The sequence below is a fragment of the Nicotiana tabacum genome, unplaced genomic scaffold (genome assembly GCF_000715075.1).
Source record: "Nicotiana tabacum cultivar K326 unplaced genomic scaffold, ASM71507v2 Un00011, whole genome shotgun sequence".
NCBI lineage: Eukaryota > Viridiplantae > Streptophyta > Magnoliopsida > Solanales > Solanaceae > Nicotiana > Nicotiana tabacum.
In genome coordinates, this window is record NW_027438249.1 from 954325 (window position 1) to 969606 (window position 15282).

Consider the following 15282-nt stretch of genomic DNA (forward strand, 5'->3'; position numbering starts at 1 on the left):
TATAACTGGCCATGACACATAGCTGCCAACCTTTTTTCGTCAATCAAGTTCAACTGCTCCAGACGAGTTTTGACCCACTCATCATCATCAATCTCAGCTTCAGCGACAATCCGAAGGGACGGAATTTCAACTTCTGCAGGTATTACGGCTTCAGTTCCATATACCAACAAATAAGGAGTTTCCCCTATTGAAGTACGGACAGTAGTGCAATAACCCAGCAATGCAAATGGTAATTTTTCGTGCCATTGCCTCGAACCTTCTACCATTTTCCGAAGTATCTTCTTTATGTTTTTGTCGGCTGCCTCAACTTCTCCAATCGCCTTGGGACGATATGGGGTGGAATTGCGGTTTGTAATCTTAAACTGTTGACATACCTTTTTCATCAAATTGTTGTTAAGATTAGCACCATTATCCGTGATGATCACTCTTTGGGATTCCAAATCGACAGATGATATTTGAGTGAACAAAATCGGCCACTGCTTTCTTGGTCACAGACTTGAAAGTTTTGGACTCAACCCATTTGGTGAAATAATCAATGGCTACCAGAATGAACCTATGCCCATTGGATGTTGCTGGCTCAATTGGTCCAATGATATCCATGCCCCAAGCGACGAAGGGCCATGGTGCCAACATTGTGTGTAATTCCGATGGTGGAGAATGAATCAAATCTCCGTGTATCTGGCACTGATGATATTTGCGCACAAAACTAATACAATCTCGCTCCATGGTGAGCCAATAATAACCTGCTCAGAGAATTTTCTTCGCCAGCACATATCCACTCATATGTGGTCCGCAGACTCCTGAATGCACTTCGGACATGACAGCCATAGCCTGTCTAGCATCTATGCATCTTAACAATCCCAGGTCTGGTGTTATTTTATACAGAACTCCTCCACTCAAGAAAAATCCACTTGCCAACCGTTGAATTGTTTTCTTTTGATCCCATATGGCTTGCACTGGGTATATCCCCATTTTGATGTATTCCCTGATATCGTGGAACCATGGTTCGCCATCCAGTTCTTCTTCAATCACGTTACAATAAGCATGCTAATCTCGGACTTGAATATGCAAAGGATCGACATAAGCTTTGTCTGGATGGTGCTGTATTGATGCTAGGGTAGCCAAAGCATCGACGACCTCATTATGACCCTTGGAATGTGCCTGAACTCCACTGATCTAAACCGTTGACAAAGATCATGCAAGCATTGTCGGTATGGTATGAGCTTCAGATCTCACGTTTCCCATTCTCCTTGAATTTGATGTACCATAAGGTCCGAGTCTCCCAGGACCAAGACTTCCTGGACATCCATGTCTGCAGCTAGCCTTAAACCCAAAATGCATGCCTTGTATTCAGCCATATTGTTGGTGCAATAAAACCGAAGCTAAGCCGTAACAGGATAGTGATGCCCTGTTTCAGAAATAAGCACAACTCTTAATCCGACTCCTTTCATATTAGCAGCCCCATCAAAGAAAAGTCTCCAACTTGGTTTTTCGGCCTGTTCTAGTTCATCAATGTGCATCACCTCTTCATCAGGAAAATAAGTCCTCAGTGGCTCATACTCTTCATCGACAGGGTTCTCGGACAAATGATCGGTCAATGCTTGGGCTTTCATCGCAGTCCGAGTCACATAGATTATGTCAAACTCTGTGAGCAAAATCTTCCATTTTGCAAGTCTTCCTGTCGGCATAGGCTTTTGAAAGATATACTTCAACGGATCCAAACGCGAAATGAGGTAGGTAGTGTAGGATGACAAATAATGTTTCAACTTCTGTGCTACCCAAGTAAGGCCACAACATGTCCTTTCCAGGTGAGTGTACTTAACCTCATAAGCTGTGAACTTCTTGTTAAGATAATAGATGGCTTGTTCCTTCCTGCCGGTGATGTCATGCTGCCCCAGTACACAACCAAATGAATTTTCCAAGACTGTCAAGTAAAGAATCAAGGGTCTCCCTGGTTCTGGCAGAACCAGTACAGGTGGGTTTGTCAAGTAACCTTTTATCTTGTCAAACGCTTCTTGACACTCATCAGTCCACTTGATCGCAGCGTCCCTCCTCAAAAACTTGAAAATAGGCTCACAAGTCGTCATGAGCTGAGCGATAAACCTGCTGATATAGTTCAGCCTTCCTAACAGACTCATCACTTCAGTCTTGTTCCTCGGAGGTGGCAATTCTTATATGGCTTTGATCTTTGATGGGTCCAACTCGATGCCTCGCCGGCTGACTATGAATCCCAATAGTTTTCCGGATGGAACACCAAATGCACACTTGGAGAAGTTAAGCTTGAGGTTGTACCTGCGAAGCCTTTGGAAGAATTTCCTCAAGTCCCCGACGTGGTCGGCCTGATGCTTTGATTTTATGATCACATCATCTACATATACTTCAATTTCCTTGTGTATCGTATCATGAAACACAGTAGTCATTGCCCTCATATAAGTTGCCCCAGCATTCTTCAAACCAAATGGCATTACCCGGTAGCAATAAGTTCCCCAGGGCGTGATGAATGCCGTCTTTTCTGCATCTTCTTCATCCATTAGAATCTGACGATACCCGGCATAGCAATCCACAAAAGATCTAATCTCGCGCTTGGCACAATTGTCAATCAGAATGTGGATATTGGGTAGTGGGAAGTTATCCTTCGGACTTGCTTTGTTGAGATTGCGGTAATCGACGCATACTTTGATCTTGCCGTCCTTCTTCGGTACAAGCACGACATTAGCCAACCAGACAGGATATCGAATTACCCGAATAACCTTTGCATCCAACTGCTTGGTAACTTCTTCTTTAATTTTCACACTCATATCAATTTTGAATTTCCTCAACTTTTGCTTGACGGGTGGGAACGCTGGATCAGTGGGCAATTTGTGGACCACTAAATCAGTGCTTAAACCTGGCATGTCGTCATATGACCACGCAAAAATATCTTTGTACTCAATGAGTGCTTTGATTAACTCCTCCTGGATTTTTGGCTCGAGATGGACACTTATTTTAGTCTCTCGGACGTTGTCTATGTCCCCTAAATTGACGGCTTCTATGTCATTCAAATTGGGTTTGGGTTTTCCTTTGAAGTGAATTAACTCCTTACTAATTTCTTTGAAAGCTTCATCCTCATCATCATATTCTGATTCGTAATCACAATCTATTTCTTGAACTATCATATCGGAATTAGATTGATTTTTAAGACTGGGCTGAGGATTCCTTATACACGCCATGTCATCAAGACCAGTATAAAGAGAACTGTACAGAAAACGAAAAGAAGAAAACAAAATTAAAATAAAATAAGGAATGAAGAAGAAACTTTTTATTTTATTGAATTACGGGATAACAAGGTTTCACACTTTGATGAACACAACAAAAATAAAAGGAATCTGGATTACAACCCTGGAATAATCCAGAAAAACAGGAAGGAAAATCAGAGCCAACTACCAAGACTCCCTCCGAATGGGAAAAGGAGTAGCCATCCAATTGTTGATTTTTGCCTTTGGCCCCACAAACTGCACATCCACCTTGCTGGACCCCTCCCCAACTTCTACCATGTTGATTTTGGTGAATTATCTTTCAAAGCCTTCATTTAAGTCTCCATCTGCACCAATCAATGGCCATGTAACCTTGGACAGCAATTGGTTTTTGATGTTCGACCTGACAAAAGATCTGGACAAGCGCGGGATTGGCTTGGGAAGGACCCAGACTCTTTTCTTCAACTTGCGGGCCCGTATCACATCCGCCACTGTAGGCTTGAACCCCAACCCAAAGGAATCCAGATTTTTGGGCAAAGAAACCGGTTGAACAATACCCTGAAGATCAGCCCCTAAACCTTTGCCTGGCACAAACCCGTTTTTCAACATCTCTGAGACTACCATGATAGTTGCAGCTGCTATTTTGGGAAGTGGGATACTTTCACCCTCGGGAACTTTGTCCATGAAACCGTATCAAAAACCTGGTAAACCCACGGCCCCTTGTCATCGTCACCCTCTATGAAGGGTACGATGGCATCGCTTACGGTGCTTGTATTGTCTTCCCCATGTACTATGATCTCTTGCATATCCCACTCGAATTTGACCATCTGATGTAATGTAGAAGGCACTGCTTTGGCGGCGTGGATCCAGGGTCGCCCCAATAGAAGATTATATGACACTGCCACGTCTAACACTTGAAACTCCATGGTGAACTCGACCGGACCAATTGTTAATTCAAGTATGATGTCATCCACTGTGTCTGTACCACCACCATCAAACCCTCGAACATAGATGATGTTCTTGTGAATTCTGTCACCATCGACTTTCAGTTTGTTCAACGTGGTCAAAGGGCAAATATTGGCACTGGACCCATTATCAATCAATACTCGAGTGACTACTGAGTCTTCACACTTCAAGGTCAAATAGAGGGCTCTATTATGTTCTGTACCCTCCAAGGGCAACTCATCGTCTGAAAAAGTGACCCTGTTGACCTCGAAAATCTTGTTTGCTATTTTTTCCAGATGGTTCACAGAGATCTTATCTGGAACATGGGCTTCGTTCAGAATTTTCATCAATACTCGGCGGTGCTCATCTGAATGGATCAACAAGGATAACAATGAGATCTGTGCCGGGGTCTTCCTCAACTACTCCATAATGGAGTAATCTTGCACCTTCATTTTCTTTAAAAATTCTTCCGCCTCTTCCTCGATAACTGGAATCTTTGTCGCTACTGGATTGGCCCTTCTTAACTCTGCGGGAGCAAAACACCTTCCCGAACGAGTTAGACCTTGGACTTCACACACTTCTCCTTTGACTTTTTTCCCTTTGTAAATCATTGTCACCCGTTCATAATTCCAAGGAACAACCTTGCCGTTGATTACTGGAAGCTGAGTTACTGGCTTTATAATAACAGGCTCTGTGCGAGCACCATTCACGACCACCACAAATTTACTTACGGCCCCTGGCACTACCACTTTAACTTTCTCTGGTTTCACTGCAACAATGCTTGACGACCCTCTCTCGGCTACCACAGCTGGCTTATCATCTACCCCTCTCAACAGGACCACTGATTTCCCACTGATTACTTTTTCCTTTGAGCCGGTTTTGCTGGAATGGATCATCATTACCGTCTGCGAGGGCTTCCTAGGCTCCCCCTCTTTGTGTATAAACTCAATCATGTGTGTCTCCTGGCGAGTTGGTAGTGGATTCTGATTGATATTTGGCGCTTCTAGGGCTTGAACCTCGATCCAATGAGTATCAATAAGCTCTTGCACAGTTGTTTTCAGCTTCCAACATTTCTCTGTATCATGCCCTGGGGCCCACGAACAGTACTCACAACTCACCGAGTGGTCAAGATTTCTAGGAAGGGATTTGGCATTTTGGCCTCAACCGGGTTCAACAGGCCTAACTGGCTCAGTTTGTGGAAAAGAGTGGTATAGGATTCTCCCAGCGGAGTGAATGTTTTCTGTTTCTGTATTCTCTCATTCTTGAGGGCTGGGTTTGGTCGGAAACCCATCCTGGGGAATTTCTGTTGGCCCCTGGGGGTGGATATGTGTTTTGTGGAGCTGAGTATGGATTTTGTGGAGTCGGCGCACGCCATGGTGCGTGTGCCGGAGTTTGGGTATATGTTTGTGCATGATGGACGGAAAATGGGGATCTGGCGGTGGATAGTAATGTTGTGGAGGGCTATATGGAGTATAGGGTAATTTTGGTGGTAGGGTCGTGGTTGGCTATAGTAGGGTGACGGGCCTCTAGATCCGAACCAGGCTCCGGACTCAATAGTCGTGACATCTTCTTTCTTCTTCTTCCCAAGTACACCCCTAGTGCCGCTTTGGATGGCCTGAGTGGTTTCCTTGATCGCTGAATAGCTCATGATTTTGTTGGACTTAAGCCCCTCCTCGACCATGCCTCCTATTTTACAACCTCATTAAAAGACTTGCCAATTGCGGACACCAAATGACCAAAGTAAGTTGGCTCCAAAGCCTGCAAAAAGTAATCGACCATCTTGCTTTCTTTCATTGGGGGATCTACCCTTGCTGCTTGCTCCCTCCACCGAAAACCATATTCTCTAAAGCTTTCACTGTGCTTCTTTTCCAGTTTGGTCAGGGATAGTCGGTCCGGAATGATCTTAAGATTATATTGAAAGTGACAAGCGAATGCTTGGGCCAAATCATCCCATGTGTACCACCTGCTATGATCTTGTCTGGTGTACCATTATAACGCCGATCCACTTAAGTTTTGGCTGAAATACACCATGAGTAATTCATCTCTTCCGCCCGCTCCCCTCATCTTGCTACAAAAACCTCTCAGATGGGCCACCGGATCACCGTGTCCATTGTACAAGTCGAACTTGGGCATTTTGAACCCTGCCGGTAGTTGTACATTCGGGAATAAACACAGATCTTTGTAAGCCACGCTTACCTGACCTCCTAGCCCTCTCATATCCCTGAAGGATTGCTCTATGCTTTTCATTTTTCTGAACATCTCTTCCTGTTTAGGATTTCTGGCCAATTTTTCTGCTTTCCCCGGTAGGTCAGAATGTGGATCATGTGGATAGGCTTCAGGCGCTTTGAAAGTAAGCTCTGGGGGATAATACTGGTTGTCTTGTGCTTGGATCACAGGTTCACTCGGGGATTTATGGAGTGCAGTTGGTGGAGATGCCACAAAGACAGGGATGGTTGGTGGAGGAGGGTATGGAATTGATTTTGGTGGTGGAGCTTGTGGCGTATGAGAAGTAGTGCCATGGTAGTGTTGATAAATGGAAAAACCTGGATCGGTGGCGGGATGATCTTGAGACTGAGCTAATAGTGGGGTAAAAGCAGGGTTAGCAGGGTAAGCTGGCGGTGATTGCCTTTTGGACCAGGCTTGGTATATTTCGGCCATCTGTTGCTTAAGCTTGAGCATCTCCTCTTTTATTTTATAGACGTCCAACTCCTCCACCTCAACACTAGTGTCGACATCTGGGCTAGACATGATTTCCGGTATTGGTCCCTTTGATCTGGTTTGGTAATGGTAATGTGCCAGTATCCTCTAAATAAACTAACTGCTTGAATTCTCTGGAAATCAACAAACTTGTTAGTTTTTAGAGTTTAACACATATGCAATTACACATTGGGATGCAATGCACCTAGGCAATTAACCATTTCTATCATGCATTTGCTTCGGTTGCATGCGTCATTCCGACCTCTCATAATTGTGCTCCTTTTTTAAACTTTATTCTTTATTTATTTTTTCATTTTTCCCTTTTTTTTCTTTTTTATAGTGGTAGTCGAATCCTATAGAGATTGCCTACGTATCATGTCCCCGCATGAATCAGACCATGCGTAGTTCTGTCTTGTGCGGAAAATAAAGACACCATTTTTGGATTTTCAATCTTCATTAGCAAAACGTTTTATTACAAGGCAAAACATTTTTGAAAGGAAATTGACAGGCTTGATACAGACTACAGAATTTATGCAAAAAGGGAAATACAAATTCTAACGGACAATAGACTCTGAAGACAAGGAAAATACATACTCAAACTATGAATGTCTCAAAGTTTTGAATTTTGGCGCCCGCGGGGCGTCGTTCGGCCTCGCCGCGGGCTTTGGTGCAAGGCCCCTTTGCAGATATTTCAAATCTTCCATGATCTGGTGGACATAAATTATTATTGAAGCAAAGAAGGTGGTACGGGACATATCCTCACAAGCTAGGCACTTTATGGTGATGTAGTGCCCGATATCGTCGATTCTTCCCTTGATTTTGTCCCTTTCCGTAAGCAATCGCTCTATTTGTTGATTCCGCGTTTCCAACACTTGAGCGTTGTAAAAGAATTGATCCTGAAACTCATTCATCTGTTTCTTCATTCAGGCCATCAGATAATAGTAGCGCTTCTTATCTGTTCTGGCATCTCGGGCTTGTCTGAAGATCCGCTCTTCGTAGTCCCTCTTCATTTGTTACATGAACCGTACTTGCTCTTCTGTCTTCTTTATCCATTTCACCTGGATTCTCACTAGACCAACTTTAGATTTTTCCAGGACTTCTTGATATTCGAGGACTTTCTTCTTCAGACCATTTATGAGCCTTTTATCAGCCCGGCTTCTCTCCTGGCTTCTGGCAGCTATTTTTATTTTCTGGATTTGAGTTTTGAGGACCTCGTTTTCCTGAGCTAGTTTTCTCCTTTCTCCCTCATCTGCAGCGATATGCACATCTTTCTCAAATTTCAAATCCATAACTTGCTTCTCCAACTTGCCTATTGTCATCCTGTACACGTGTTCTTTAGCCAACCAATCCCACTGTTCTTGCGACGCCTTGACGAACTCCTGGAGATGGTCTCTTTTAGCCGGCCTTTCGTGCTCAAGTTCTCTCCTGTACCAAGCAAGGTATCCTGGCGCCACTTCGTCTTTGGCCCAATCCTGCACGCAAGTATCTGCTTTTAAATATTGGCATTCACTCCAGATCTGACGGACTCTTGCTTCAGGAAACTGTCCGTCAGGCTAATCTCAATTACTTGAGCACTAAGATCTTCCTCCTGTGGCACTATTTGGCATCTCCCGAGTTGTCTCAAAACCCGATATGGCGCGTAGGGCTAAATGCTCTTGATCCCCATCAATAGAAAGTAGGTCCTAGCTGCCGGCATATATATGACCTCATCAATGGGCAACCATCCTAGCGTCCACTGTATTTGACTGGCGGTGAGGGTCCGAAAGAATGATGTCCACGCTGTAACTCCCTCGGGTAGACTAACCCCCTTGATTCTTGTGTAGAACTTTTCTATGCAAGTTTTCTTCGAGGAACCATAACTCAAGAGCTGGGAACGGTGGCAGAGATGCTCAGTCATCCATATTTGTAGCAACAAAATACACCCCTCGAAAAAGCTCCCTCTGGCTTTGCAGGCTGTGAGAGCTCGAAAGATATCAGATACTATCATAGGTGCAAGAGTGATTTCATCTTGAGTGAGCAAGGTACTGACGACCCCGGCTATTTTCAAATCAATGTTTCTGTCTTTCCTTGGAAACACCAAAAAGACCAAAAAGGTTATCATAAAAGCCACTCGTCTATGCTCATCCCATTTCTGACGGCTACTTTTGCTGCATAACTTGTTACCCGGATTGTTGAATCCTCCGACATGACCGTATATGTCGTATATGAAGCGCGGATTACAAAAACCCGCGGCCAAATCTGGTTATGGACCGTCCTGGGTATCTTTAATGAATCTAAAAACCGATGCGCGGTGACAGCTCTTGGAGCAACCAGGTATTTTTGCCTTATCGCAATTTTAGCATTTCCGATGTACCCGACTATTTCCTCCAAAGTTGGGGTGAGTTCAAAATCGGGGAAGTGGAAGACATTGTGTGTTGGGTCCCAGCAGGTGACCAGAGCTCTTATGATATCCCCCCGAGGCTGGATTTCCAATAAACCCGTAAGACCTTTTAGATATTTCTTGACCTCATCTTGCCCCTTACCACCTAAATCATTCCACCATAGCCGCAACTCGAAAGGGATTTTAGTCATTATTGAAAAAGGTTCATTCTGCATCGTGCTCATCCTGCACATTTATTAAGGTGATTAAGAAATAAAATTTATTTGACTCAACAAATTGATTATTTTTAATTTTCCACAGATTAAAAGGAAGATACGGTTCCGAACACGGCTTTTCAGCACTTCGGGAACGAAGATTTTAAAGCTGGGTGAGTCAACCGGTCAAAAATCCAAAAAATGACTAAAAGTGGCCATTTATGCAAAGTCAGCCTTCCGGCGTCCCTTTCGGGAACATTCAGCTATTTTTGCCAAAACGGTGTTACTTGATTTATTATTGACTCTTTTTTTCAAATTGAAATAAAAGACCCGGTTGAAAACACGGCCTTTCAGCGCTTTCGGGAGGAAGATTTTATGGCTGTGCCCGCAAACCATTTAAAAATGACTCAGGGTGGCTGTTCTTGCGAAAATAGCCTTCCGATGCCCTTTTGGGGACATTCGGCTTATTTTAAGCAAGAATGGCGTCACCCGACTTATTTATGACAAAATTTTGATATTTTTATAAAAGGGAGGTTGGACCCGATGAGGGTTGCCTACGTATCCCGCACCCTGTGAGAATCAAACCGGCGTAGTTCGGAAAAATAAACTATTTTTGAAAACAAGACCCTTTTGAGTGAAACAAACTATAAAAATATTTATTTTGGCAGAGTTTCGACAGTGTTCGAGCGTTGGTTTTCTAAAACTAGGCAATCAACTCTCTATACTGTTATTTCTCTTTTTTCAATTTTCCTGATATTCAGAAACCGGTCAGCACGCAGACCCGAAACAAATAAATGCGCGGAAAACAAATAAGATGCATCAGGATGGTCTTTTTCATTTCAAGTTGCTAGTCCTAGACGGACCTAACCCCTATGTTGAGTCCCCTAAGTAAAATGCAACATGATGCAAATAATCGTTCCTACTAAGGATCCGGCATGAAGTCACGTTATTCTAGGTTCAAAGCCTAGGTATTTGTTATAGGCTGTGTACCCAAGCGGATAACTCGAGTTGAGGAGGGGGCTTGTCCGACCTCTTTCTTATTTCAGGGTATGACACTAACAGAGTAGGGAGTCTCAACCAGTAAGCACATCCCTGGAGGTAAGAAGAGAAGGGTTTCGGCACAGTTTATATACAGTTCAGATAATATCAAAGCGGTAAAAACATCATTTAGCACATTAGGCCCAAACATGTAAAAAATCACATAAAACCAAATATAACAATTTATCTAAACTCGAATTCTTGAACCCTGAACCAGAGATTCAGGGTTCAGTTCCCTAGCAGAGTCTCCAGAGCTATCACACCTCCTTTTTACCCGCGCCCGCAGGGGCGCAAAGGGAGTTTTTCTAATTAAAGGACAATCGAAACGGGATTTGTTTATTTATTTCAGAGTTGCCACTTGGGATATTTAGGGTGTCCCAAGTCACCAGTTTAATCCCGAATCAAGGAGAAAAAAAATGACTCTGTATTACAGTCCGCGAACCAGAAATCTGGATAAGGAATTCTGTTAACCGGGGAGAAGGTGTTAGGCATTCCCGAGTTCCGTGGTTCTAGCACGGTCGCTCAACTGTCACATTCGGCTTATTTATCTGATTTTAACAATTATGAGCTATATGCAAGTTTTAACTCTTTATCGATTTTATTATTATTATTATTATTATTATTATTTTAATAGAGAATTGCAACGTTGTGAGAACGTATCTCGAACCATGTCACATCAATGTACCCGTGGTTATCGACACATTTCAACTCCGTTGAGATTTGGATTTGGGTCACATAAATGTGCACCCGAGTTTAAGAAAGTAAATTATTAAAGGCGCGCCTAAAGAGACTAGCGTATCTTTATTTTGGGTAAGGCCGTGAAATTTTACTAAACGGCACATCCCGAAGTCTAAGTAATTTTACCAACACGTATGGAGGGCCCCGCAGCTTGTGTATTTTTGTTTGTTGAGGTTCGTCTCATTCATTATTTTTTTTTATTTTTTTTTTAAAAAAAAGAATTTGCAACGTCGTGGAAATGCATCTCGAACCACGTCACAATCAATGTACCCGTGGTCCTTGACACATTTTAGCATCGTTGAGATTTGAATTTGGATCACATAAATGTGCACCCGAGCTTAAGGAAATTAATGTATCACAACTACGTCACGGAAAACGTACTCGTAGCTATGATAATTTTATTATAGTGCGCCTAAAGCAAACTACAAAGGTTCATGATTTTTTTAAAAAAAAAACTACTTTGAGATTATGCGTGAAAGGCCTGTGATTATGGAGCACTTTTGCTAAAAGAGATTTCATGCTCATATCTTTTTAACTTCCTTTTTTATTAGGCCGAATCTGATACCTAAAGCATGTCGACAAATCAATTGCTAATGGGCTTCGGTTTCTCCCCACTCCCACGACCCAACAATTGGACAAAAATGTCAAACAAAAGCATCAAGAACACAAAAGAATGTAAGAAGGATGAAACTATTCTTCTGCCTTTCGTAATTAACTTCCACCTTCCCGATTGCAACTTTAGCATATCCATTCAATTTTTCCTCAAACTAATTGGAATCTCGCCTGCACACCCTGGAGGTAAAGGTTAAACAGAAAAGTGAGGATTTTAGCAGTGACAGCTGTGAAGTAGAATTCAGCAGCAACATGTGACCAGCAAACCAATTTCAAACTCAGGAAATAGCATACAGTGGCCCAGAAATCAGTTTCGATCGGACAGCAAACCAGATTTAATCGACTATCGATGAAATTGACTCAAAATAAAGGAGGCAAATGAATAAAATGCAGAATATCTCTGTGTATATGAATTCAGTCTCTATATCTCACTCCCTATTCCTCTCCGTATTCTCTCTTGCAATCTCTTAGGATCCCCCCTCTGCGTATGTCTGTCCTGCCCTTTTAAACTTCAAGACCCTTTCCCCCTCCCATGTGCACCCCTTTAAACTTTTATCATTAGCCCATGTTGTCTCTGATTTCCAACTCCTAAAAGCACTTAACTATTAGGAAAATATTTCCTCCCATCACCCCCTCTGATTTTCCCACCCAAAAAACCAAGACAGAAGTGTCAGTTACCCTATTACATCCCAATTTCATTATTTTATTCCCCTAGTTATGGGCAGCATGGTTTTCTAAATTGAAAAGTGCCCTGACAGCCCATGCTGTCATGTTACCCTCAGTTCAACTTTTCAAATTAAAGCTCCCTTGAATCTCTACTTTAAGTTTCGATTGATTGTAACTCAATTCAAAAACGAATATAAATTAAAAATCTACTGATTCATGTAGCAAAACTCAAAACTAACAATGAACCCCTGCAGCTGAGAATATACGGATCACAAAATGATTCAATCGACATCAAATATCTTGATGAGGACTACTAAACTACAAACATGAACGGATTAATCGACGAAACTGTTTATAACACATATTAATCAACAGAAGGAAACTTGACCAAGAAAAGGGTCCGAAAAAGGAGGAAGAACTACTTGACGAAAATGACGAACTACTCAGTCAAAATAAAACAAACAACAGAAGGAAAAGGAAAACAAAAGGAAATACCTCGAAACTTCAGACCAAACCCCATCCGTTTCAGTTTGAACTTCGTCTTGAGACTTTGAAGCCAAAACGGACCTTAATCGAGTATTCTCGACTGAGAACACTTGACTAAAGTCGGTTAAGACCTCAAATCTTTGGGGGGGGGCACGGTTTGGATCCCTTATATACATACGTGGGGATTGGATCCAAGTCGTTCGATCAAGTGAGATCAATGGCTTGGATCAATTCCCTTATAGGAAATGATGTCGTTTGGTTTCGTTTGGGGGACTGGGTCGATCCGGGGACAAATGGGTCGGGTTGTGGGGATTGTGCTGAGGCGTTGGATCAAAACGACTCAACGGTTGGGATTTGTTAATCCTGAAACGCTGTCGTTTCGATTGAGCTGATGGTGGGGTAAAAGCCGGGTATTGGGGTGTTCGAATTGGGCTGTAAGGACTTGGGCCTTGGGGATTTAAATCAATTTAGGCCCAATTCCAATTTCTTTTTCTATTTTGTTCTTTTCTACTTATTTCCTTTTTAATTCCTAAATTACAACCAAAATCCTAAATTAAATCATAAAATCGACAATTAACTTAAAATATTAGCTCTTAATAATGATTATCACATGAAATTAAACACCAATAAAGATAAAATCACACAATTTGGACATTAAATGCTAAAAATGCAAAGTACATTTTTTGTGATTTTTCCATTTTGTAAAACAAACTTGATTGTTTAATTAATTACTAAATTGTAAAATTAAATCCTAAATGCACATGCAACACATATTTTTGTATTTTTCTTAATTAAAGTATAAATAAACATGCACAGACAAAATACAAATAAATCACAAACAACACAAAACCATTTTATTTTGAATTTTGGGAGTAGTTCTCATAGGGAAAAAATCACGTGTTCACACTCTAAGTTATAAAAAGCTCAGTATAGCCTGAATGAACTCAAAGGAGTCTAAGACTAGTAGCATTTTGAAGAGATGGAATGTTGTCTCGGTAGTAGAATGAGGGTGTAATTGCGATTGATGAAGGATGACGTTTAGGCCTTTGATTGAGTAATAATTTCATGAATTATGCAGGATTAAAATACCCACGTAAGGTAAATCCCATTGGGATACTATGAAATACGGTTATGGAAGTATAGTATCGTATCGCCCCCAGGTGGATCAGGAAAATCACTTTAAATATTCCTCGATGCAACATGGGCCCTAGTGATTACATAAGAAGTTTCAAGTTATCAGTGGTAAATTATAGATCAATATTGAGGTGAATCAACAATGGATGGACAAAAGTCACAAAGTATAAGATGAGATTAGGCCATCAATTTTAAGATGAACAGTAATGAAGAAGCGTTAAAGGACTCAGATTTATACCTATAGGATAAGCAACGAGAGTAACCCGGAGTTTGGTAGCAGACCTCAGTAATGATAAATCGAAGTAAGAAGCTCAATTCCTTCCTTTAACTTATATTGGAGTCTTCTACGGTTGTATGATTGTCAATATATATGCTGCATGGATAATACTATAAAATCTTAGGTACATTCACAATGTAATTATCTCTAGATCATTGATCGAATAATTCCTTTTGTTCCTTCTCAGCTTTCTTTAAATGCAAGCAATTGCTTTTCCTGGTCGTTCTGCCACTTGTTGCATGAATACTTGGCTTATCGTAGTGCCCACACATATTGGCCATGATAGGTGCCACTTTCTTATGGGGTGCACAATGTTGTTATGAGACTGTTGTTACAAGACCATTTCCTCTTTAGGTCATTGTGCTTAGGTTGAAGCCTATTTCCTTATTTCCTCAGCTAGTCTTTTATTGTCGTACTTAGGGAAGACCCTCTGACTCTTGTAAAGCTGTGAGCTTATTACATCGTATACCCAATAAAAAATTTGATGTTCTTCCTTGCCTATAATTATCTATAGTTACTTACCTCTACGCCCTTGTGCTTATAGGGTTGCTTCTGGACTGATATTTTGATTGTCTTCCTAGTGGCACTCTCTTTTACGGTACCTTTAACTACCCCAACTCTTATCTGAATATTTCTCAAGGATCACGATGTCATAACTGCGAGGCTGAATTCTCTATATTGGGTTTTACTATGTTTATCTTGCACGATCTGTTGATTTGTCTGTATCCTCTTGTCTAGCCATAACTAGGCCTTTTCTGAATTAACTACTAACTACTCGTTGTCCCATTCTCATATCAATATTCAGCGTAATCTTTCTTGAGTCATTTCCTTTATCTTAACTTACGTCCCGTACTAGACCCTTATTTATCAATAACATCTCGG